At 46.4% G+C, this 24,674-nt stretch overlaps 13 non-coding genes across 13 annotated transcripts; all 13 read right to left on the reverse strand.

The window, feature by feature from the left end:
• Positions 1-540: 540 nt before the first annotated feature.
• TRNAN-GUU (transfer RNA asparagine (anticodon GUU)) lies at positions 541-614 on the reverse strand. The gene has a single exon. It is a non-coding gene; the product is annotated as a tRNA-Asn (tRNA).
• A 2,174-nt stretch (positions 615-2,788) lies between these two features.
• TRNAN-GUU (transfer RNA asparagine (anticodon GUU)) lies at positions 2,789-2,862 on the reverse strand. Its single transcript has one exon. It is a non-coding gene; the product is annotated as a tRNA-Asn (tRNA).
• Positions 2,863-4,652: 1,790 nt separating this feature from the next.
• On the reverse strand, positions 4,653-4,724 carry TRNAW-CCA (transfer RNA tryptophan (anticodon CCA)). Its single transcript has one exon. It is a non-coding gene; the product is annotated as a tRNA-Trp (tRNA).
• A 313-nt stretch (positions 4,725-5,037) lies between these two features.
• On the reverse strand, positions 5,038-5,111 carry TRNAN-GUU (transfer RNA asparagine (anticodon GUU)). The gene has a single exon. It is a non-coding gene; the product is annotated as a tRNA-Asn (tRNA).
• A 2,175-nt stretch (positions 5,112-7,286) lies between these two features.
• TRNAN-GUU (transfer RNA asparagine (anticodon GUU)) lies at positions 7,287-7,360 on the reverse strand. The gene has a single exon. It is a non-coding gene; the product is annotated as a tRNA-Asn (tRNA).
• A 2,175-nt stretch (positions 7,361-9,535) lies between these two features.
• On the reverse strand, positions 9,536-9,609 carry TRNAN-GUU (transfer RNA asparagine (anticodon GUU)). Its single transcript has one exon. It is a non-coding gene; the product is annotated as a tRNA-Asn (tRNA).
• A 1,790-nt stretch (positions 9,610-11,399) lies between these two features.
• TRNAW-CCA (transfer RNA tryptophan (anticodon CCA)) lies at positions 11,400-11,471 on the reverse strand. The gene has a single exon. It is a non-coding gene; the product is annotated as a tRNA-Trp (tRNA).
• Positions 11,472-11,784: 313 nt separating this feature from the next.
• On the reverse strand, positions 11,785-11,858 carry TRNAN-GUU (transfer RNA asparagine (anticodon GUU)). The gene has a single exon. It is a non-coding gene; the product is annotated as a tRNA-Asn (tRNA).
• Positions 11,859-13,648: 1,790 nt separating this feature from the next.
• TRNAW-CCA (transfer RNA tryptophan (anticodon CCA)) lies at positions 13,649-13,720 on the reverse strand. Its single transcript has one exon. It is a non-coding gene; the product is annotated as a tRNA-Trp (tRNA).
• Positions 13,721-16,279: 2,559 nt separating this feature from the next.
• Positions 16,280-16,353, reverse strand: TRNAN-GUU (transfer RNA asparagine (anticodon GUU)). Its single transcript has one exon. It is a non-coding gene; the product is annotated as a tRNA-Asn (tRNA).
• Positions 16,354-18,528: 2,175 nt separating this feature from the next.
• Positions 18,529-18,602, reverse strand: TRNAN-GUU (transfer RNA asparagine (anticodon GUU)). The gene has a single exon. It is a non-coding gene; the product is annotated as a tRNA-Asn (tRNA).
• A 2,172-nt stretch (positions 18,603-20,774) lies between these two features.
• On the reverse strand, positions 20,775-20,848 carry TRNAN-GUU (transfer RNA asparagine (anticodon GUU)). The gene has a single exon. It is a non-coding gene; the product is annotated as a tRNA-Asn (tRNA).
• A 2,175-nt stretch (positions 20,849-23,023) lies between these two features.
• On the reverse strand, positions 23,024-23,097 carry TRNAN-GUU (transfer RNA asparagine (anticodon GUU)). The gene has a single exon. It is a non-coding gene; the product is annotated as a tRNA-Asn (tRNA).
• Between the last annotated feature and the right edge of the window lie 1,577 nt (positions 23,098-24,674).

Below are 24,674 nucleotides of genomic sequence, written 5' to 3' on the forward strand. Positions count from 1 at the left end.
GTCCTTCATGGGTGTCTGTCAATATGATACTTCCCTGCTGCAAAGTTTACATTCGAAACGCCAGAACAACTAGGCCCAGACCACAAAGATGCAGTCAGGTTGAAATAACGAGATACTGAAGAGCAATTTTGTATTTCAGAGTGGGAATAGCAAATATGACCCCAACGTGATTTGAACACGAAACCTTCGGATCTGGAGTCAGACGCGCTACCATTGCGCCACGAGGTCCTTGCGGCAGTCCACCTGGTGTGTCTGATGACAGAATAAAGGTAGGAGACGTACATGCACCTGCAGAGCCTCATTGCTTCTTTAAGTAGACTGGCTAGGATAGCTTCCTTCTGTGCTTCAGTACACGCTGCAGCCAAACCCTTCCCATGAAGTCTTGATGTTTATGAATTGAATGGCAAGTTTTGAAAAACTAAAGCAAGCGAGAAGAATTGCTTGCAGTTTATTGGATTTTTGGACGTCAGCAGACGAGACCTGCGAGAGGTAAACAGAAGTCCATAGTTGGTCACGCTGAATTTTTGAGCCAAAATGCACCGTCCCTGGGTGGGCTTGAACCACCAACCTTTCGGTTAACAGCCGAACGCGCTAACCGATTGCGCCACAGAGACTCATGCAGTTCTTACACAGGGGCCTGATTGGTGTGCTGTTTGCTTATGCTTCCCAGGCAACCTGAAAATATTTCTAAAATAGCTCTATTTCCCACAGCAAATCAGGGTATCAAGCACTTCCCTACCTCCCCTAATCCACAAACACAGGGGATTTAATAGAGGACAGAGCCCATCAACAGTGCACCAAATGCCCTCTGTGTAGGCATAACTTGCTATGAGGAGAAAGCCACAGTTGCGCACTTGTGTTAAAAGGGGACAGTAGGCTGAACCCAGAGAACACGGGAGAAATGACTCAGGTTTACTGAGTGGAACACTCTGTGTCTTTGTGCCAAAAACAGCAGCGTCTTTTCGGTTAACAGCCGAACGAGCTAACCAATTGCGCCACAGAGACTCACTGGCATGTGTGTTCTGCCTTTGGCCTGATTGCATTGCTATTTTTTTCTGATTGGCAGAAAACCTGAACTTTTTTCTGAAAAAGGCATGCCTCTCTTAGCACTGCAGTGCATTAGACTGCTCCCTTGCTTCCCTGAGTCCCCAAATACACAACCACCTTGGGCACAATAGAAGACACATTCCAGCAGATTTAGCAAGAGTGCAACAAGGATTCTATATGTAGGTACCTTGCTGAGAAGCAAGACCTGCAGTTGCATTCTTCTGTTAAAAGAGGGCAGCAGAGTGCACCAAGAGAACTTGGGGGAAGTAGCTTATGTTAACTACTTGCCATGCTCTTTATAGATCCCTCTGTTTGACTGGGTGAATTCTAATTTCTGGGGTAGAGTAAGCAATTTTTGGATCTAGATGCTGTGCGCAACAGGAATGCTATACACTGCACTGTACTGCTACTGAAAAGTTACCAACTTTACAGGATGTTCAGGTAAGCTTTGTTTCAGAAAACAACTTGCTAGAGGCACTAAGACAGATTACTGGGACAAAGGAAGAGGGTTTGGGGATTAGCACATCTCCTATGAGAGGTACAGTCACGCCCGAGACAACTCTGAGTGTCACCTCAAATTCTAAGAAATGCAAACTAGGGACCTACGCTTTTTATTGCCAGTGGATCTTTGTGTTTCAGACAAATGTGCACGCCTCCCAGAGCCCCTTGCAATGCACTTAGGGAAATGGGGGAAGGTGCTGTGCAACCCTCTCGCTGACAATGTCTCTCTTGTCTATAATGTATCTATGAGAGAGAGAGAAATAGGCAATGCGAGAGTGAAAAAGTAAAATGGAAATGTGTCTACTGAGACCAGTATAAGGGGAAATCCTCACAATCCAGGACCGACAGTTGATTGGGAGGGCGCTTACAGGTTTCCGACACCAGACCGGTACCTGAACTCACAAACCCAAACTGCAAAGTGATGGGCATTGCCACTAGACTGCCGACCCCCTTTCAGGGCCCCAGCATATATCCTTTAGTCACACCTAGAGTTCCCAGGACAGTGCAGCATTCAGCGATTACACGAAAATATTGACAGCGCTAGGAGGCCATGCAAATGGCAGAGGTATGCTTTACAAAGCCCACGTAGCGTGCACAAAACAGCACATCAGTCAGGCCCACTTGAAGAGATGGTAAAGAGGAAATACTTCTGCTGCATCCAGTAAAACATAGAGATTGGCCTGCTTTAAAGGTTGACCATGTCCTTCATGGGTGTCTGTCAATATGATACTTCCCTGCTGCAAAGTTTACATTCGAAACGCCAGAACAACTAGGCCCAGAGCACAAAGATGCAGTCAGGTTGAAATAACGAGATACTGAAGAGCAATTTTGTATTTCAGAGTGGGAATAGCAAATATGACCCCAACGTGATTTGAACACGAAACCTTCGGATCTGGAGTCAGACGCGCTACCATTGCGCCACGAGGTCCTTGCGGCAGTCCACCTGGTGTGTCTGATGACAGAATAAAGGTAGGAGACGTACATGCACCTGCAGATCCTCATTGCTTCTTTAAGTAGACTGGCTAGGATAGCTTCCTTCTGTGCATCAGTACACGCTGCAGCCAAACCCTTCCCATGAAGTCTTGATGTTTATGAATTGAATGGCAAGTTTTGAAAAACTAAAGCAAGCGAGAAGAATTGCTTGCAGTTTATTGGATTTTTGGACGTCAGCAGACGAGACCTGCGAGAGGTAAACAGAAGTTCATAGTTGGTCATGCTGAATTTTTGAGCCAAAATGCATCGTCCCTGGGTGGGCTTGAACCACCAACCTTTCGGTTAACAGCCGAACGCGCTAACCGATTGCGCCACAGAGACTCATGCAGTTCTTACACAGGGGCCTGATTGGTGTGCTGTTTGCTTATGCTTCCCAGGCAACCTGAAAATATTTCTAAAATAGCTCTATTTCCCACAGCAAATCAGGGTATCAAGCACTTCCCTACCTCCCCTAATCCACAAACACAGGGGATTTAATAGAGGACAGAGCCCATCAACAGTGCACCAAATGCCCTCTGTGTAGGCATAACTTGCTATGAGGAGAAAGCCACAGTTGCGCACTTGTGTTAAAAGGGGACAGTAGGCTGAACCCAGAGAACACGGGAGAAATGACTCAGGTTTACTGAGTGGAACACTCTGTGTCTTTGTGCCAAAAACAGCAGCGTCTTTTCGGTTAACAGCCGAACGCGCTAACCAATTGCGCCACAGAGACTCACTGGCATGTGTGTTCTGCCTTTGGCCTGATTGCATTGCTATTTTTTTCTGATTGGCAGAAAACCTGAACTTTTTTCTGAAAAAGGCATGCCTCTCTTAGCACTGCAGTGCATTAGACTGCTCCCTTGCTTCCCTGAGTCCCCAAATACACAACCACCTTGGGCACAATAGAAGACACATTCCAGCAGATTTAGCAAGAGTGCAACAAGGATTCTATATGTAGGTACCTTGCTGAGAAGCAAGACCTGCAGTTGCATTCTTCTGTTAAAAGAGGGCAGCAGAGTGCACCAAGAGAACTTGGGGGAAGTAGCTTATGTTAACTACTTGCCATGCTCTTTATAGATCCCTCTGTTTGACTGGGTGAATTCTAATTTCTGGGGTAGAGTAAGCAATTTTTGGATCTAGATGCTGTGCGCAACAGGAATGCTATATACTGCACTGTACTGCTACTGAAAAGTTACCAATTTTACAGGATGTTCAGGTAAGCTTTGTTTCAGAAAACAACTTGCTAGAGGCACTAAGACAGATTACTGGGACAAAGGAAGAGGGTTTGGGGATTAGCACATCTCCTATGAAAGGTACAGTCACGCCCGAGACAACTCTGAGTGTCACCTCAAATTCTAAGAAATGCAAACTAGGGTCCTACGCTTTTTATTGCTAGGGGATCTTTGTGTTTCAGACAAATGTGCACGCCTCCCAGAGCCCCTTGCAATGCACTTAGGGAAAGGGGGGAAGGTGCTGTGAAGCCCTCTCGCTGACAATGTCTCTCTTGTCTATAATGTAACTATGAGAGAGAGAGAAATAGGCAATGCGAGAGTGAAAAAGTAAAATGGAAATGTGTCTACTGAGACCAGTATAAGGGGAAATCCTCACAATCCAGGACCGACAGTTGATTGGGAGGGCGCTTACAGGTTTCCGACACCAGACCGGTACCTGAACTCACAAACCCAAACTGCAAAGTGATGCCCATTGCCACTAGACTGCCGACCCCCTTTCGGGGCCCCAAAATATATCCTTTAGTCACACCTAGAGTTCCCAGGACAGTGCAGCATTCAGCGATTACACGAAAATATTGACAGCGCTAGGAGGCCATGCAAATGGCAGAGGTATGCTTTACAAAGCCCACGTAGCGTGCACAAAACAGCACATCAGTCAGGCCCACTTGAAGAGATGGTAAAGAGGAAATACTTCTGCTGCATCCAGTAAAACATAGAGATTGGCCTGCTTTAAAGGTTGACCATGTCCTTCATGGGTGTCTGTCAATATGATACTTCCCTGCTGCAAAGCTTACATTCGAAACGCCAGAACAACTAGGCCCAGAGCACAAAGATGCAGTCAGGTTGAAATAACGAGATACTGAAGAGCAATTTTGTATTTCAGAGTGGGAAAAGGAAGTATGACCCCGACGTGATTTGAACACGCAACCTTCTGATCTGGAGTCAGACGCGCTACCATTGCGCCACGAGGTCCTTGTGGCAGTCCACCTGGTGTGTCTGATGACAGAGTAAAGGTAGGAGACGTACATGGACCTGCAGAGCCTCATTGCTTCTTTAAGTAGACTGGCTAGGAAAGCTTCCTTCTGTGCATCAGTACACGCTGCAGCCAAACCCTTCCCATGAAGTCTTGATGTTTATGAATTGAATGGCAAGTTTTGAAAAACTAAAGCAAGCGAGAAGAATTGCTTGCAGTTTATTGGATTTTTTGGACGTCAGCAGACGAGACCTGCGAGAGGTAAACAGAAGTTCATAGTTGGTCATGCTGAATTTTTGAGCCAAAATGCATCGTCCCTGGGTGGGCTTGAAGCACCAACCTTTCGGTTAACAGCCGAACGCGCTAACCGATTGCGCCACAGAGACTCATGCAGTGCTTACACTGGGGCCTGATTGGTGTGCTGTTTGCTTATGCTCCCCAGGCAACCTGAAAATATTTCTAAAATAGCTCTATTTCCCACAGCAAATCAGGGTATCAAGCACTTCCCTACCTCCCCTAATCCACAAACACAGGGGATTTAGTAGAGGACAGAGCCCATCAACAGTGCACCAAATGTCCTCTGTGTAGGCATAACTTGCTATGAGGAGAAAGCCACAGTTGCGCACTTGTGTTAAAAGGGGACAGTAGGCTGAACCCAGAGAACACGGGAGAAATGACTCAGGTTTACTGAGTGGAACACTCTGTGTCTTTGTGCCAAAAACAGCAGCGTCTTTTCGGTTAACAGCCGAACGCGCTAACCAATTGTGCCACAGAGACTCACTGGCATGTGTGTTCTGCCTTTGGCCTGATTGCATTGCTATTTTTTTCTGATTGGCAGAAAACCTGAACTTTTTTCTGAAAAAGGCATGCCTCTCTTAGCACTGCAGTGCATTAGACTGCTCCCTTGCTTCCCTGAGTCCCCAAATACACAACCACCTTGGGCACAATAAAAGACACATTCCAGCAGATTTAGCAAGAGTGCACCAAGGTTTCTATATGTAGGTACCTTGCTGAGAAGCAAGACCTGCAGTTGCATTCTTCTGTTAAAAGAGGGCCGCAGAGTGCACCAAGAGAACTTGGGGGAAGTAGCTTATGTTAACTACTTGCCATGATCTTTATAGATCCCTCTGTTTGACTGGGTGAATTCTAATTTCTGGGGTAGAGTAAGCAATTTTTGGATCTAGATGCTGTGCGCAACAGGAATGCTATATACTGCCCTGTACTGCTACTGAAAAGTTACCAATTTTACAGGATGTTCAGGTAAGCTTTGTTTCAGAAAACAACTTGCTAGAGGCCCTAGGACAGATTACTGGGACAAAGGAAGAGGGTTTGGGGATTAGCACATCTCCTATGAAAGGTACAGTCACGCCCGAGACAACTCTGAGTGCCTCCTCAAATTCTAAGAAATGCGAACTGGGGTCCTACGCTTTTTATTTCCAGTGGATCTTTGTGTTTCAGACAAATGTGCACGCCTCCCAGAGCCCCTTGCAATGCACTTAGGGAAATGGGGGAAGGTGCTGTGAAGCCCTCTCGCTGACAATGTCTCTCTTGTCTATAATGTATCTATGAGAGAGCGAGAAATAGGCAATGCGAGAGTGAAAAAGTAAAATGGAAATGTGTCTACTGAGACCAGTATAAGGGGAAATCCTCACAATCCAGGACCGACAGTTGATTGGGAGGGCGCTTACAGGTTTCCGACACCAGACCGGTACCTGAACTCACAAACCTAAACTGCAAAGTGATGGGCATTGCCACTAGACTGCCGACCCCCTTTCGGGGCCCCAGCATATATTCTTTAGTCACACCTAGAGTTCCCAGGACAGTGCAGCATTCAGCGATTACACGAAAATATTGACAGCGCTAGGAGGCCATGCAAATGGCAGAGGTATGCTTTACAAAGCCCACGTAGCGTGCACAAAACAGCACATCAGTCAGGCCCACTTGAAGAGATGGTAAAGAGGAAATACTTCTGCTGCATCCAGTAAAACATAGAGATTGGCCTGCTTTAAAGGTTGACCATGTCCTTCATGGGTGTCTGTCAATATGATACTTCCCTGCTGCAAAGCTTACATTCGAAACGCCAGAACAACTAGGCCCAGAGCACAAAGATGCAGTCAGGTTGAAATAACGAGATACTGAAGAGCAATTTTGCATTTCAGAGTGGGAAAAGCAAATATGACCCCGACGTGATTTGAACATGCAACCTTCTGATCTGGAGTCAGACGTGCTACCATTGCGCCACGAGGTCCTTGCGGCAAGCCACCTGGTGTGTCTGATGACAGAATAAAGGTAGGAGACGTACATGCACCTGCAGAGCCTCATTGCTTCTTTAAGTAGACTGGCTAGGATAGCTTCCTTCTGTGAATCAGTACACGCTGCAGCCAAACCCTTCCCATGAAGTCTTGATGTTTATGAATTGAATGGCAAGTTTTGAAAAACTAAAGCAAGCGAGAAGAATTGCTTGCAGTTTATTGGATTTTTTGGACTTCAGCAGACGAGACCTGCGAGAGGTAAACAGAAGTTCATAGTTGGTCACGCTGAATTTTTGAGCCAAAATACATCGTCCCTGGGTGGGCTTGAACCACCAACCTTTCTGTTAACAGCCGAACGCGCTAACCGATTGCGCCACAGAGACTCATGCAGTGCTTACACTGGGGCCTGATTGGTGTGCTGTTTGCTTATGCTTCCCAGGCAACCTGAAAATATTTCTAAAATAGCTCTTTTTCCCACAGCAAATCAGGGTATCAAGCACTTCCCTACCTCCCCTAATCCACAAACACAGGGGATTTAGTAGAGGACAGAGCCCATCAACAGTGCACCAAATGTCCTCTGTGTAGGCATAACTTGCTATGAGGAGAAAGCCACAGTTGCGCACTTGTGTTAAAAGGGGACAGTAGGCTGAACCCAGAGAACACGGGAGAAATGACTCAGGTTTACTGAGTGGAACACTCTGTGTCTTTGTGCCAAAAACAGCAGCGTCTTTTCGGTTAACGGCCGAACGCGCTAACCAATTGTGCCACAGAGACTCACTGGCATGTGTGTTCTGCCTTTGGCCTGATTGCATTGCTATTTTTTTCTGATTGGCAGAAAACCTGAACTTTTTTCTGAAAAAGGCATGCCTCTCTTAGCACTGCAGTGCATTAGACTGCTCCCTTGCTTCCCTGAGTCCCCAAATACACAACCACCTTGGGCACAATAGAAGACACATTCCAGCAGATTTAGCAAGAGTGCACCAAGGTTTCTATATGTAGGTACCTTGCTGAGAAGCAAGACCTGCAGTTGCATTCTTCTGTTAAAAGAGGGCAGCAGAGTGCACCAAGAGAACTTGGGGGAAGTAGCTTATGTTAACTACTTGCCATGATCTTTATAGATCCCTCTGTTTGACTGGGTGAATTCTAATTTCTGGGGTAGAGTAAGCAATTTTTGGATCTAGATGCTGTGCGCAACAGGAATGCTATATACTGCACTGTACTGCTACTGAAAAGTTACCAATTTTACAGGATGTTCAGGTAAGCTTTGTTTCAGAAAACAACTTGCTAGAGGCCCTAGGACAGATTACTGGGACAAAGGAAGAGGGTTTGGGGATTAGCACATCTCCTGTGAAAGGTACAGTCACGCCCGAGACAACTCTGAGTGCCTCCTCAAATTCTAAGAAATGCGAACTGGGGTCCTACGCTTTTTATTGCCAGTGGATCTTTGTGTTTCAGACAAATGTGCACGCCTCCCAGAGCCCCATGCAATGCACTTAGGGAAATGGGGGAAGGTGCTGTGCAACCCTCTCGCTGACAATGTCTCTCTTGTCTATAATGTATCTATGAGAGAGAGAGAAATAGGCAATGCGAGAGTGAAAAAGTAAAATGGAAATGTGTCTACTGAGACCAGTATAAGGGGAAATCCTCACAATCCAGGACCGACAGTTGATTGGGAGGGCGCTTACAGTTTTCTGACACCAGACCGGTACCTGAACTTACAAACCCAAACTGCAAAGTGATGGTCATTGCCACTAGACTGCCGACCCCCTTTCGGGGCCCCAGCATATATCCTTTAGTCACACCTAGAGTTCCCAGGACAGTGCAGCATTCAGCGATTACACGAAAATATTGACAGCGCTAGGAGGCCATGCAAATGGCAGAGGTATGCTTTACAAAGCCCACGTAGCGTGCACAAAACAGCACATCAGTCAGGCCCACTTGAAGAGATGGTAAAGAGGAAATACTTCTGCTGCATCCAGTAAAACATAGAGATTGGCCTGCTTTAAAGGTTGACCATGTCCTTCATGGGTGTCTGTCAATATGATACTTCCCTGCTGCAAAGTTTACATTCGAAACGCCAGAACAACTAGGCCCAGAGCACAAAGATGCAGTCAGGTTGAAATAACGAGATACTGAAGAGCAATTTTATATTTCAGAGTGGGAAAAGCAAATATGCCCCCGAAGTGATTTGAACACGCAACCTTCTGATCTGAAGTCAGACGCGCTACCATTGCGCCACGAGGTCCTTGCGGCACTCCACCTGGTGTGTCTGATGACAGAATAAAGGTAGGAGACGTACATGCACCTGCAGAGCCTCATTGCTTCTTTAAGTAGACTGGCTAGGATAGCTTCCTTCTGTGCATCAGTACACGCTGCAGCCAAACCCTTCCCATGAAGTCTTGATGTTTATGAATTGAATGGCAAGTTTTGAAAAACTAAAGCAAGCGAGAAGAATTGCTTGCAGTTTATTGGATTTTTTGGACGTCAGCAGACGAGACCTGCGAGAGGTAAACAGAAGTTCATAGTTGGTCATGCTGAATTTTTGAGCCAAAATGCATCGTCCCTGGGTGGGCTTGAACCACCAACCTTTCGGTTAACAGCCGAACGCGCTAACCGATTGCGCCACAGAGACTCATGCAGTGCTTACACTGGGGCCTGATTGGTGTGCTGTTTGCTTATGCTCCCCAGGCAACCTGAAAATATTTTTAAAATAGCTCTATTTCCCACAGCAAATCAGGGTATCAAGCACTTCCCTACCTCCCGTAATCCACAAACACAGGGGATTTAGTAGAGGACAGAGCCCATCAACAGTGCACCAAATGCCCTCTGTGTAGGCATAACTTGCTATGAGGAGAAAGCCACAGTTGCGCACTTGTGTTAAAAGGGCACAGTAGGCTGAACCCAGAGAACACGGGAGAAATGACTCAGGTTTACTGAGTGGAACACTCTGTGTCTTTGTGCCCAAAACAGCAGCGTCTTTTCGGTTAACAGCCGAACGCGCTAACCAATTGCGCCACAGAGACTCACTGGCATGTGTGTTCTGCCTTTGGCCTGATTGCATTGCTATTTTTTTCTGATTGGCAGAAAACCTGAACTTTTTTCTGAAAAAGGCATGCCTCTCTTAGCACTGCAGTGCATTAGACTGCTCCCTTGCTTCCCTGAGTCCCCAAATACACAACCACCTTGGGCACAATAGAAGACACATTCCAGCAGATTTAGCAAGAGTGCACCAAGGATTCTATATGTAGGTACCTTGCTGAGAAGCAAGACCTGCAGTTGCATTCTTCTGTTAAAAGAGGGCAGCAGAGTGCACCAAGAGAACTTGGGGTAAGTAGCTTATGTTAACTACTTGCCATGCTCTTTATAGATCCCTCTGTTTGACTGGGTGAATTCTAATTTCTGGGGTAGAGTAAGCAATTTTTGGATCTAGATGCTGTGCGCAAAAGGAATGCTATATACTGCACTGTACTGCTCCTGAAAAGTTACCAATTTTACAGGATGTTCAGGTAAGCTTTGTTTCAGAAAACAACTTGCTAGAGGCACTAAGACAGATTACTGGGACAAAGGAAGAGGGTTTGGGGATTAGCACATCTCCTATGAAAGGTACAGTCAAGCCCGAGACAACTCTGAGTGTCACCTCAAATTCTAAGAAATGCAAACTAGGGACCTACGCTTTTTATTGCCAGTGGATCTTTGTGTTCCAGACAAATGTGCACGCCTCCCAGAGCCCCTTGCAATACACTTAGGGAAAGGGGGGAAGGTGCTGTGAAGCCCTCTCGCTGACAATGTCTCTCTTGTCTATAATGTAACTATGAGAGAGAGAGAAATAGGCAATGCGAGAGTGAAAAAGTAAAATGGAAATGTGTCTACTGAGACCAGTATAAGGGGAAATCCTCACAATCCAGGACCGACAGTTGATTGGGAGGGCGCTTACAGGTTTCCGACACCAGACCGGTACCTGAACTCACAAACCCAAACTGCAAAGTGATGGGCATTGCCACTAGACTGCCGACCCCCTTTCGGGGCCCCAACATATATCCTTTAGTCACACCTAGAGTTCCCAGGACAGTGCAGCATTCAGCGATTACACGAAAATATTGACAGCGCTAGGAGGCCATGCAAATGGCAGAGGTATGCTTTACAAAGCCCACGTAGCGTGCACAAAACAGCACATCAGTCAGGCCCACTTGAAGAGATGGTAAAGAGGAAATACTTCTGCTGCATCCAGTAAAACATAGAGATTGGCCTGCTTTAAAGGTTGACCATGTCCTTCATGGGTGTCTGTCAATATGATACTTCCCTGCTGCAAAGCTTACATTCGAAACGCCAGAACAACTAGGCCCAGAGCACAAAGATGCAGTCAGGTTGAAATAACGAGATACTGAAGAGCAATTTTATATTTCAGAGTGGGAAAAGCAAATATGACCCCGACGTGATTTGAACACGCAACCTTCTGATCTGGAGTCAGACGCGCTACCATTGCGCCACGAGGTCCTTGTGGCAGTCCACCTGGTGTGTCTGATGACAGAATAAAGGTAGGAGACGTACATGCACCTGCAGAGCCTCATTGCTTCTTTAAGTAGACTGGCTAGGATAGCTTCCTTCTGTGCATCAGTACACGCTGCAGCCAAACCCTTCCCATGAAGTCTTGATGTTTATGAATTGAATGGCAAGTTTTGAAAAACTAAAGCAAGCGAGAAGAATTGCTTGCAGTTTATTGGATTTTTTGGACGTCAGCAGACGAGACCTGCGAGAGGTAAACAGAAGTCCATAGTTGGTCACGCTGAATTTTTGAGCCAAAATGCACCGTCGCTGGGTGGGCTTGAACCACCAACCTTTCGGTTAACAGCCGAACGCGCTAACCGATTGCGCCACAGAGACTCATGCAGTTCTTACGCAGGGGCCTGATTGGTGTGCTGTTTGCTTATGCTTCCCAGGCAACCTGAAAATATTTGTAAAATAGCTCTTTTTCCCACAGCAAATCAGGGTATCAAGCACTTCCCTACCTCCCCTAATCCACAAACACAGGGGATTTAGTAGAGGACAGAGCCCATCAACAGTGCACCAAATGTCCTCTGTGTAGGCATAACTTGCTATGAGGAGAAAGCCACAGTTGCGCACTTGTGTTAAAAGGGGACAGTAGGCTGAACCCAGAGAACACGGGAGAAATGACTCAGGTTTACTGAGTGGAACACTCTGTGTCTTTGTGCCAAAAACAGCAGTGTCTTTTCGGTTAACAGCCGAACGCGCTAACCAATTGTGCCACAGAGACTCACTGGCATGTGTGTTCTGCCTTTGGCCTGATTGCATTGCTATTTTTTTCTGATTGGCAGAAAACCTGAACTTTTTTCTGAAAAAGGCATGCCTCTCTTAGCACTGCAGTGCATTAGACTGCTCCCTTGCTTCCCTGAGTCCCCAAATACACAACCACCCTGGGCACAATAGAAGACACATTCCAGCAGATTTAGCAAGAGTGCACCAAGGTTTCTATATGTAGGTACCTTGCTGAGAAGCAAGACCTGCAGTTGCATTCTTCTGTTAAAAGAGGGCAGCAGAGTGCACCAAGAGAACTTGGGGGAAGTAGCTTATGTTAACTACTTGCCATGATCTTTATAGATCCCTCTGTTTGACTGGGTGAATTCTAATTTCTGGGGTAGAGTAAGCAATTTTTGGATCTAGATGCTGTGCGCAAAAGGAATGCTATATACTGCACTGTACTGCTCCTGAAAAGTTACCAATTTTACAGGATGTTCAGGTAAGCTTTGTTTCAGAAAACAACTTGCTAGAGGCACTAAGACAGATTACTGGGACAAAGGAAGAGGGTTTGGGGATTAGCACATCTCCTATGAAAGGTACAGTCACGCCCGAGACAACTCTGAGTGCCACCTCAAATTCTAAGAAATGCAAACTAGGGACCTACGCTTTTTATTGCCAGTGGATCTTTGTGTTCCAGACAAATGTGCACGCCTCCCAGAGCCCCTTGCAATGCACTTAGGGAAAGGGGGGAAGGTGCTGTGAAGCCCTCTCGCTGACAATGTCTCTCTTGTCTATAATGTAACTATGAGAGAGAGAGAAATAGGCAATGCGAGAGTGAAAAAGTAAAATGGAAATGTGTCTACTGAGACCAGTATAAGGGGAAATCCTCACAATCCAGGACCGACAGTTGATTGGGAGGGCGCTTACAGGTTTCCGACACCAGACCGGTACCTGAACTCACAAACCCAAACTGCAAAGTGATGGGCATTGCCACTGGACTGCCGACCCCCTTTCGGGGCCCCAACATATATCCTTTAGTCACACCTAGAGTTCCCAGGACAGTGCAGCATTCAGCGATTACACGAAAATATTGACAGCGCTAGGAGGCCATGCAAATGGCAGAGGTATGCTTTACAAAGCCCACGTAGCGTGCACAAAACAGCACATCAGTCAGGCCCACTTGAAGAGATGGTAAAGAGGAAATACTTCTGCTGCATCCAGTAAAACATAGAGATTGGCCTGCTTTAAAGGTTGACCATGTCCTTCATGGGTGTCTGTCAATATGATACTTCCCTGCTGCAAAGCTTACATTCGAAACGCCAGAACAACTAGGCCCAGAGCACAAAGATGCAGTCAGGTTGAAATAACGAGATACTGAAGAGCAATTTTGTATTTCAGAGTGGGAAAAGGAAGTATGACCCCGACGTGATTTGAACACACAACCTTCTGATCTGGAGTCAGACGCGCTACCATTGCGCCACGAGGTCCTTGTGGCAATCCACCTGGTGTGTCTGATGACAGAATAAAGGTAGGAGACGTACATGCACCTGCAGAGCCTCATTGCTTCTTTAGGTAGACTGGCTAGGATAGCTTCCTTCTGTGCATCAGTACACGCTGCAGCCAAACCCTTCCCATGAAGTCTTGATGTTTATGAATTGAATGGCAAGTTTTGAAAAACTAAAGCAAGCGAGAAGAATTGCTTACAGTTTATTGGATTTTTTGGACGTCAGCAGACGAGACCTGCGAGAGGTAAACAGAAGTCCATAGTTGGTCATGCTGAATTTTTGAGCCAAAATGCACCGTCCCTGGGTGGGCTTGAACCACCAACCTTTCGGTTAACAGCCAAACGCGATAACCGATTGCGCCACAGAGACTCATGCAGTGCTTACACTGGGGCCTGATTGGTGTGCTGTTTGCTTATGCTTCCCAGGCAACCTGAAAATATTTCTAAAATAGCTCTATTTCCCACAGCAAATCAGGGTATCAAGCACTTCCCTACCTCCCCTAATCCACAAACACAGGGGATTTAGTAGAGGACAGAGCCCATCAACAGTGCACCAAATGTCCTCTGTGTAGGCATAACTTGCTATGAGGAGAAAGCCACAGTTGCGCACTTGTGTTAAAAGGGGACAGTAGGCTGAACCCAGAGAACACGGGAGAAATGACTCAGGTTTACTGAGTGGAACACTCTGTGTCTTTGTGCCAAAAACAGCAGCGTCTTTTCGGTTAACAGCCGAACGCGCTAACCAATTGTGCCACAGAGACTCACTGGCATGTGTGTTCTGCCTTTGGCCTGATTGCATTGCTATTTTTTTCTGATTGGCAGAAAACCTGAACTTTTTTCTGAAAAAGGCATGCCTCTCTTAGCACTGCAGTGCATTAGACTGCTCCCTTGCTTCCCTGAGTCCCCAAATACACAACCACCTTGGGCACAATAGAAGACACATTCCAGCAGATTTAGCAAGAGTGCACCAAGGTTTCTATATGTAGGTACCTTGCTGAGAAGCAAGACCTGCAGTTGCATTCTTCTGTTAAAAGAGGGCCGCAGAGTGCACCAAGAGAACTTGGGGGAAGTAGCTTATGTTAACTACTTGCCATGATCTTTATAGATCCCTCTGTTTGACTGGGTGAATTCTAATTTCTGGGGTAGAGTAAGCAATTTTTGGATCTAGATGCTGTGCGCAACAGGAATTCTATATACTGCACTGTACTGCTACTGAAAAGTTACCAATTTTACAGGATGTTCAGGTAAGCTTTGTTTCAGAAAACAACTTGCTAGAGGCCCTAGGACAGATTACTGGGACAAAGGAAGAGGGTTTGGGGATTAGCACATTTCCTATGAAATGTACAGTCACGCCCGAGACAACTCTGAGTGTCACCTCAAATTCTAGGAAATGCGAACTAAGGTCCTACGCCTTTTATTGCCAGTGGATCTTTGTGTTTCAGACAAATGTGCACGCCTCCCAGAGCCCCATGCAATGCACTTAGGGAAATGGGGGAAGGTGCTGTGCAACCCTCTCGCTGACAATGTCTCTCTTGTCTATAATGTATCTATGAGAGAGAGAGAAATAGGCAATGCGAGAGTGAAAAAGTAAAATGGAAATGTGTCTACTGAGACCAGTATAAGGGGAAATCCTCACAATCCAGGACCGACAGTTGATTGGGAGGGCGCTTACAGTTTTCTGACACCAGACCGGTACCTGAACTCACAAACCCAAACTACAAAGTGATGGGCATTGCCACTAGACTGCCGACCCCCTTTCGGGGCCCCAGCATATATCCTTTAGTCACACCTAGAGTTCCCAGGACAGTGCAGCATTCAGCGATTACACGAAAATATTGACAGCGCTAGGAGGCCATGCAAATGGCAGAGGTATGCTTTACAAAGCCCACGTAGCGTGCACAAAACAGCACATCAGTCAGGCCCACTTGAAGAGATGGTAAAGAGGAAATACTTCTGCTGCATCCAGTAAAACATAGAGATTGGCCTGCTTTAAAGGTTGACCATGTCCTTCATGGGTGTCTGTCAATATGATACTTCCCTGCTGCAAAGCTTACATTCGAAACGCCAGAACAACTAGGCCCAGAGCACAAAGATGCAGTCAGGTTGAAATAACGAGATACTGAAGAGCAATTTTGTATTTCAGAGTGGGAAAAGCAAATATGCGCCCGACGTGATTTGAACACGCAACCTTCTGATCTGGAGTCAGACGCGTTACCATTGCGCCACGAGGTCCTTGTGGTCCACCTGGTGTGTCTGATGACAGAATAAAGGTAGGAGACGTACATGCACCTGCAGAGCCTCATTGCTTCTTTAAGTAGACTGGCTAGGATAGCTTCCTTCTGTGCATCAGTACACGCTGCAGCCAAACCCTTCCCATGAAGTCTTGATGTTTATGAATTGAATGGCAAGTTTTGAAAAACTAAAGCAAGCGAGAAGAATTGCTTGCAGTTTATTGGATTTTTTGGACGTCAGCAGACGAGACCTGCGAGAGGTAAACAGAAGTCCATAGTTGGTCACGCTGAATTTTTGAGCCAAAATGCACCGTCCCTGGGTGGGCTTGAACCACCAACCTTTCGGTTAACAGCCAAACGCGCTAACCGATTGCGCCACAGAGACTCATGCAGTTCTTACACAGGGGCCTGATTGGTGTGCTGTTTGCTTATGCTTCCCAGGCAACCTGAAAATATTTCTAAAATAGCTCTTTTTCCCACAGCAAATCAGGGTATCAAGCACTTCCCTACCTCCCCTAATCCACAAACACAGGGGATTTAGTAGAGGACAGAGCCCATCAACAGTGCACCAAATGTCCTCTGTGTAGGCATAACTTGCTATGAGGAGAAAGCCACAGTTGCGCACTTGTGTTAAAAGGGGACAGTAGGCTGAACCCAGAGAACACGGGAGAAATGACTCAGGTTTACTGAGTGGAACACTCTGTGTCTTTGTGCCAAAAACAGCAGCGTCTTTTCGGTTAACAGCCAAACGCGCTAACCAATTGTGCCACAGAGACTCACTGGCATGTGTGTTCTGCCTTTGGCCTGATTGCATTGCTATTTTTTTCTGATTGGCAGAAAACCTGAACTTTTTTCTGAAAAAGGCATGCCTCTCTTAGCACTGCAGTGCATTAGACTGCTCCCTTGCTTCCCTGAGTCCCCAAATACACAACCACCTTGGGCACAATAGAAGACACATTCCAGCAGATTTAGCAAGAGTGCACCAAGGTTTCTATATGTAGGTACCTTGCTGAGAAGCAAGACCTGCAGTTGCATTCTTCTGTTAAAAGAGGGCAGCAGAGTGCACCAAGAGAACTTGGGGGAAGTAGCTTATGTTAACTACTTGCCATGCTCTTTATAGATCCCTCTGTTTGACTGGGTGAATTCTAATTTCTGGGGTAGAGTAAGCAATTTTTGGATCTAGATGCTGTGCGCAACAGGAATGCTATATACTGCACTGTACTGCTACTGAAAAGTTACCAATTTTACAGGATGTTCAGGTAAGCTTTGTTTCAGAAAACAACTTGCTAGAGGCCCTAGGACAGATTACTGGGACAAAGGAAGAGGGTTTGGGGATTAGCACATCTCCTATGAAATGTACAGTCACACCCGAGACAACTCTGAGTGCCTCCTCAAATTCTAAGAAATGCGAACTGGGGTCCTACGCCTTTTATTGCCAGTGGATCTTTGTGTTTCAGATAAATGTGCACGCCTCCCAGAGCCCCATGCAATGCACTTAGGGAAATGGGGGAAGGTGCTGTGCAACCCTCTCGCTGACAATGTCTCTCTTGTCTATAATGTATCTATGAGAGAGAGAGAAAGAGGCAATGCGAGAGTGAAAAAGTAAAATGGAAATGTGTCTACTGAGACCAGTATAAGGGGAAATCCTCACAATCCAGGACCGACAGTTTATTGGGAGGGCGCTTACAGGTTTCTGACACCAGACCGGTACCTGAGCTCACAAACCCAAACTGCAAAGTGATGCCCATTGCCACTAGACTGCCGACCCCCTTTCGGGGCCCCAGCATATATCCTTTAGTCACACCTAGAGTTCCCAGGACAGTGCAGCATTCAGCGATTACACGAAAATATTGACAGCGCTAGGAGGCCATGCAAATGGCAGAGGTATGCTTTACAAAGCCCACGTAGCGTGCACAAAACAGCACATCAGTCAGGCCCACTTGAAGAGATGGTAAAGAGGAAATACTTCTGCTGCATCCAGTAAAACATAGAGATTGGCCTGCTTCAAAGGTTGACCATGTCCTTCATGGGTGTCTGTCAATATGATACTTCCCTGCTGCAAAGCTTACATTCGAAACGCCAGAACAACTAGGCCCAGAGCACAAAGATGCAGTCAGGTTGAAATAACGAGATACTGAAGAGCAATTTTATATTTCAGAGTGGGAAAAGCAAATATGACCCCGACGTGATTTCAACACGCAACCTTCTGATCTGGAGTCAGACGTGCTACCATTGCGCCACGAGGTCCTTGTGACAGTCCACCTGGTGTGTCTGATGACAGAATAAAGGTAGGAGACGTACATGCACCTGCAGAGCCTCATTGCTTCTTTAAGTAGACTGGCTAGGATAGCTTCCTTCTGTGCATCAGTACACGCTGCAGCCAAACCCTTCCCATGAAGTCTTGATGTTTATGAATTGAATGGCAAGTTTTGAAAAACTAAAGCAAGCGAGCAGAATTGCTTGCAGTTTATTGGATTTTTTGGACGTCAGCAGACGAGACCTGCGAGAGGTAAACAGAAGTCCATAGTTGGTCACGCTGAATTTTTGAGCCAAAATGCACCATCCCTGGGTGGGCTTGAACCACCAACCTTTCGGTTAACAGCCGAACGCGCTAACCGATTGCGCCACAGAGACTCATGCAGTTCTTACACAGGGGCCTGATTGGTGTGCTGTTTGCTTATGCTTCCCAGGCAACCTGAAAATATTTCTAAAATAGCTCTTTTTCCCACAGCAAATCAGGGTATCAAGCACTTCCCTACCTCCCCTAATCCACAAACACAGGGGATTTAGTAGAGGACAGAGCCCATCAACAGTGCACCAAATGTCCTCTGTGTAGGCATAACTTGCTATGAGGAGAAAGCCACAGTTGCGCACTTGTGTTAAAAGGGGACAGTAGGCTGAACCCAGAGAACACGGGAGAAATGACTCAGGTTTACTGAGTGGAACACTCTGTGTCTTTGTGCCAAAAACAGCAGCGTCTTTTCGGTTAACAGCCAAACGCGCTAACCAATTGTGCCACAGAGACTCACTGGCATGTGTGTTCTGCCTTTGGCCTGATTGCATTGCTATTTTTTTCTGATTGGCAGAAAACCTGAACTTTTTTCTGAAAAAGGCATGCCTCTCTTAGCACTGCAGTGCATTAGACTGCTCCCTTGCTTCCCTGAGTCCCCAAATACACAACCACCTTGGGCACAATAGAAGACACATTCCAGCAGATTTAGCAAGAGTGCACCAAGGTTTCTATATGTAGGTACCTTGCTGAGAAGCAAGACCTGCAGTTGCATTCTTCTGTTAAAAGAGGGCAGCAGAGTGCACCAAGAGAACTTGGGGGAAGTAGCTTATGTTAACTACTTGCCATGCTCTTTATAGATCCCTCTGTTTGACTGGGTGAATTCTAATTTCTGGGGTAGAGTAAGCAATTTTTGGATCTAGATGCTGTGCGCAACAGGAATGCTATATACTGCACTGTACTGCTACTGAAAAGTTACCAATTTTACAGGATGTTCAGGTAAGCTTTGTTTCAGAAAACAACTTGCTAGAGGCCCTAGGACAGATTACTGGGACAAAGGAAGAGGGTTTGGGGATTAGCACATCTCCTATGAAATGTACAGTCACGCCCGAGACAACTCTGAGTGCCTCCTCAAATTCTAAGAAATGCGAACTGGGGTCCTACGCCTTTTATTGCCAGTGGATCTTTGTGTTTCAGATAAATGTGCACGCCTCCCAGAGCCCCATGCAATGCACTTAGGGAAATGGGGGAAGGTGCTGTGCAACCCTCTCGCTGACAATGTCTCTCTTGTCTATAATGTATCTATGAGAGAGAGAGAAATAGGCAATGCGAGAGTGAAAAAGTAAAATGGAAATGTGTCTACTGAGACCAGTATAAGGGGAAATCCTCACAATCCAGGACCGACAGTTGATTGGGAGGGCGCTTACAGTTTTCTGACACCAGACCGGTACCTGAACTCACAAACCCAAACTACAAAGTGATGGGCATTGCCACTAGACTGCCGACCCCCTTTCGGGGCCCCAGCATATATCCTTTAGTCACACCTAGAGTTCCCAGGACAGTGCAGCATTCAGCGATTACACGAAAATATTGACAGCGCTAGGAGGCCATGCAAATGGCAGAGGTATGCTTTACAAAGCCCACGTAGCGTGCACAAAACAGCACATCAGTCAGGCCCACTTGAAGAGATGGTAAAGAGGAAATACTTCTGCTGCATCCAGTAAAACATAGAGATTGGCCTGCTTTAAAGGTTGACCATGTCCTTCATGGGTGTCTGTCAATATGATACTTCCCTGCTGCAAAGCTTACATTCGAAACGCCAGAACAACTAGGCCCAGAGCACAAAGATGCAGTCAGGTTGAAATAACGAGATACTGAAGAGCAATTTTGTATTTCAGAGTGGGAAAAGCAAATATGCGCCCGACGTGATTTGAACACGCAACCTTCTGATCTGGAGTCAGACGCGTTACCATTGCGCCACGAGGTCCTTGTGGTCCACCTGGTGTGTCTGATGACAGAATAAAGGTAGGAGACGTACATGCACCTGCAGAGCCTCATTGCTTCTTTAAGTAGACTGGCTAGGATAGCTTCCTTCTGTGCATCAGTACACGCTGCAGCCAAACCCTTCCCATGAAGTCTTGATGTTTATGAATTGAATGGCAAGTTTTGAAAAACTAAAGCAAGCGAGAAGAATTGCTTGCAGTTTATTGGATTTTTTGGACGTCAGCAGACGAGACCTGCGAGAGGTAAACAGAAGTCCATAGTTGGTCACGCTGAATTTTTGAGCCAAAATGCACCGTCCCTGGGTGGGCTTGAACCACCAACCTTTCGGTTAACAGCCAAACGCGCTAACCGATTGCGCCACAGAGACTCATGCAGTTCTTACACAGGGGCCTGATTGGTGTGCTGTTTGCTTATGCTTCCCAGGCAACCTGAAAATATTTCTAAAATAGCTCTTTTTCCCACAGCAAATCAGGGTATCAAGCACTTCCCTACCTCCCCTAATCCACAAACACAGGGGATTTAGTAGAGGACAGAGCCCATCAACAGTGCACCAAATGTCCTCTGTGTAGGCATAACTTGCTATGAGGAGAAAGCCACAGTTGCGCACTTGTGTTAAAAGGGGACAGTAGGCTGAACCCAGAGAACACGGGAGAAATGACTCAGGTTTACTGAGTGGAACACTCTGTGTCTTTGTGCCAAAAACAGCAGCGTCTTTTCGGTTAACAGCCAAACGCGCTAACCAATTGTGCCACAGAGACTCACTGGCATGTGTGTTCTGCCTTTGGCCTGATTGCATTGCTATTTTTTTCTGATTGGCAGAAAACCTGAACTTTTTTCTGAAAAAGGCATGCCTCTCTTAGCACTGCAGTGCATTAGACTGCTCCCTTGCTTCCCTGAGTCCCCAAATACACAACCACCTTGGGCACAATAGAAGACACATTCCAGCAGATTTAGCAAGAGTGCACCAAGGTTTCTATATGTAGGTACCTTGCTGAGAAGCAAGACCTGCAGTTGCATTCTTCTGTTAAAAGAGGGCAGCAGAGTGCACCAAGAGAACTTGGGGGAAGTAGCTTATGTTAACTACTTGCCATGCTCTTTATAGATCCCTCTGTTTGACTGGGTGAATTCTAATTTCTGGGGTAGAGTAAGCAATTTTTGGATCTAGATGCTGTGCGCAACAGGAATGCTATATACTGCACTGTACTGCTACTGAAAAGTTACCAATTTTACAGGATGTTCAGGTAAGCTTTGTTTCAGAAAACAACTTGCTAGAGGCCCTAGGACAGATTACTGGGACAAAGGAAGAGGGTTTGGGGATTAGCACATCTCCTATGAAATGTACAGTCACACCCGAGACAACTCTGAGTGCCTCCTCAAATTCTAAGAAATGCGAACTGGGGTCCTACGCCTTTTATTGCCAGTGGATCTTTGTGTTTCAGATAAATGTGCACGCCTCCCAGAGCCCCATGCAATGCACTTAGGGAAATGGGGGAAGGTGCTGTGCAACCCTCTCGCTGACAATGTCTCTCTTGTCTATAATGTATCTATGAGAGAGAGAGAAAGAGGCAATGCGAGAGTGAAAAAGTAAAATGGAAATGTGTCTACTGAGACCAGTATAAGGGGAAATCCTCACAATCCAGGACCGACAGTTTATTGGGAGGGCGCTTACAGGTTTCTGACACCAGACCGGTACCTGAGCTCACAAACCCAAACTGCAAAGTGATGCCCATTGCCACTAGACTGCCGACCCCCTTTCGGGGCCCCAGCATATATCCTTTAGTCACACCTAGAGTTCCCAGGACAGTGCAGCATTCAGCGATTACACGAAAATATTGACAGCGCTAGGAGGCCATGCAAATGGCAGAGGTATGCTTTACAAAGCCCACGTAGCGTGCACAAAACAGCACATCAGTCAGGCCCACTTGAAGAGATGGTAAAGAGGAAATACTTCTGCTGCATCCAGTAAAACATAGAGATTGGCCTGCTTCAAAGGTTGACCATGTCCTTCATGGGTGTCTGTCAATATGATACTTCCCTGCTGCAAAGCTTACATTCGAAACGCCAGAACAACTAGGCCCAGAGCACAAAGATGCAGTCAGGTTGAAATAACGAGATACTGAAGAGCAATTTTATATTTCAGAGTGGGAAAAGCAAATATGACCCCGACGTGATTTCAACACGCAACCTTCTGATCTGGAGTCAGACGTGCTACCATTGCGCCACGAGGTCCTTGTGACAGTCCACCTGGTGTGTCTGATGACAGAATAAAGGTAGGAGACGTACATGCACCTGCAGAGCCTCATTGCTTCTTTAAGTAGACTGGCTAGGATAGCTTCCTTCTGTGCATCAGTACACGCTGCAGCCAAACCCTTCCCATGAAGTCTTGATGTTTATGAATTGAATGGCAAGTTTTGAAAAACTAAAGCAAGCGAGCAGAATTGCTTGCAGTTTATTGGATTTTTTGGACGTCAGCAGACGAGACCTGCGAGAGGTAAACAGAAGTCCATAGTTGGTCACGCTGAATTTTTGAGCCAAAATGCACCATCCCTGGGTGGGCTTGAACCACCAACCTTTCGGTTAACAGCCGAACGCGCTAACCGATTGCGCCACAGAGACTCATGCAGTTCTTACACAGGGGCCTGATTGGTGTGCTGTTTGCTTATGCTTCCCAGGCAACCTGAAAATATTTCTAAAATAGCTCTTTTTCCCACAGCAAATCAGGGTATCAAGCACTTCCCTACCTCCCCTAATCCACAAACACAGGGGATTTAGTAGAGGACAGAGCCCATCAACAGTGCACCAAATGTCCTCTGTGTAGGCATAACTTGCTATGAGGAGAAAGCCACAGTTGCGCACTTGTGTTAAAAGGGGACAGTAGGCTGAACCCAGAGAACACGGGAGAAATGACTCAGGTTTACTGAGTGGAACACTCTGTGTCTTTGTGCCAAAAACAGCAGCGTCTTTTCGGTTAACAGCCAAACGCGCTAACCAATTGTGCCACAGAGACTCACTGGCATGTGTGTTCTGCCTTTGGCCTGATTGCATTGCTATTTTTTTCTGATTGGCAGAAAACCTGAACTTTTTTCTGAAAAAGGCATGCCTCTCTTAGCACTGCAGTGCATTAGACTGCTCCCTTGCTTCCCTGAGTCCCCAAATACACAACCACCTTGGGCACAATAGAAGACACATTCCAGCAGATTTAGCAAGAGTGCACCAAGGTTTCTATATGTAGGTACCTTGCTGAGAAGCAAGACCTGCAGTTGCATTCTTCTGTTAAAAGAGGGCAGCAGAGTGCACCAAGAGAACTTGGGGGAAGTAGCTTATGTTAACTACTTGCCATGCTCTTTATAGATCCCTCTGTTTGACTGGGTGAATTCTAATTTCTGGGGTAGAGTAAGCAATTTTTGGATCTAGATGCTGTGCGCAACAGGAATGCTATATACTGCACTGTACTGCTACTGAAAAGTTACCAATTTTACAGGATGTTCAGGTAAGCTTTGTTTCAGAAAACAACTTGCTAGAGGCCCTAGGACAGATTACTGGGACAAAGGAAGAGGGTTTGGGGATTAGCACATCTCCTATGAAATGTACAGTCACGCCCGAGACAACTCTGAGTGCCTCCTCAAATTCTAAGAAATGCGAACTGGGGTCCTACGCCTTTTATTGCCAGTGGATCTTTGTGTTTCAGATAAATGTGCACGCCTCCCAGAGCCCCATGCAATGCACTTAGGGAAATGGGGGAAGGTGCTGTGCAACCCTCTCGCTGACAATGTCTCTCTTGTCTATAATGTATCTATGAGAGAGAGAGAAAGAGGCAATGCGAGAGTGAAAAAGTAAAATGGAAATGTGTCTACTGAGACCAGTATAAGGGGAAATCCTCACAATCCAGGACCGACAGTTTATTGGGAGGGCGCTTACAGGTTTCTGACACCAGACCGGTACCTGAGCTCACAAACCCAAACTGCAAAGTGATGCCCATTGCCACTAGACTGCCGACCCCCTTTCGGGGCCCCAGCATATATCCTTTAGTCACACCTAGAGTTCCCAGGACAGTGCAGCATTCAGCGATTACACGAAAATATTGACAGCGCTAGGAGGCCATGCAAATGGCAGAGGTATGCTTTACAAAGCCCACGTAGCGTGCACAAAACAGCACATCAGTCAGGCCCACTTGAAGAGATGGTAAAGAGGAA

Source organism: Ambystoma mexicanum, chromosome 11 (assembly GCF_040938575.1).
Source record: "Ambystoma mexicanum isolate Mex_15411 chromosome 11, UKY_AmexF1_1, whole genome shotgun sequence".
NCBI lineage: Eukaryota > Metazoa > Chordata > Amphibia > Caudata > Ambystomatidae > Ambystoma > Ambystoma mexicanum.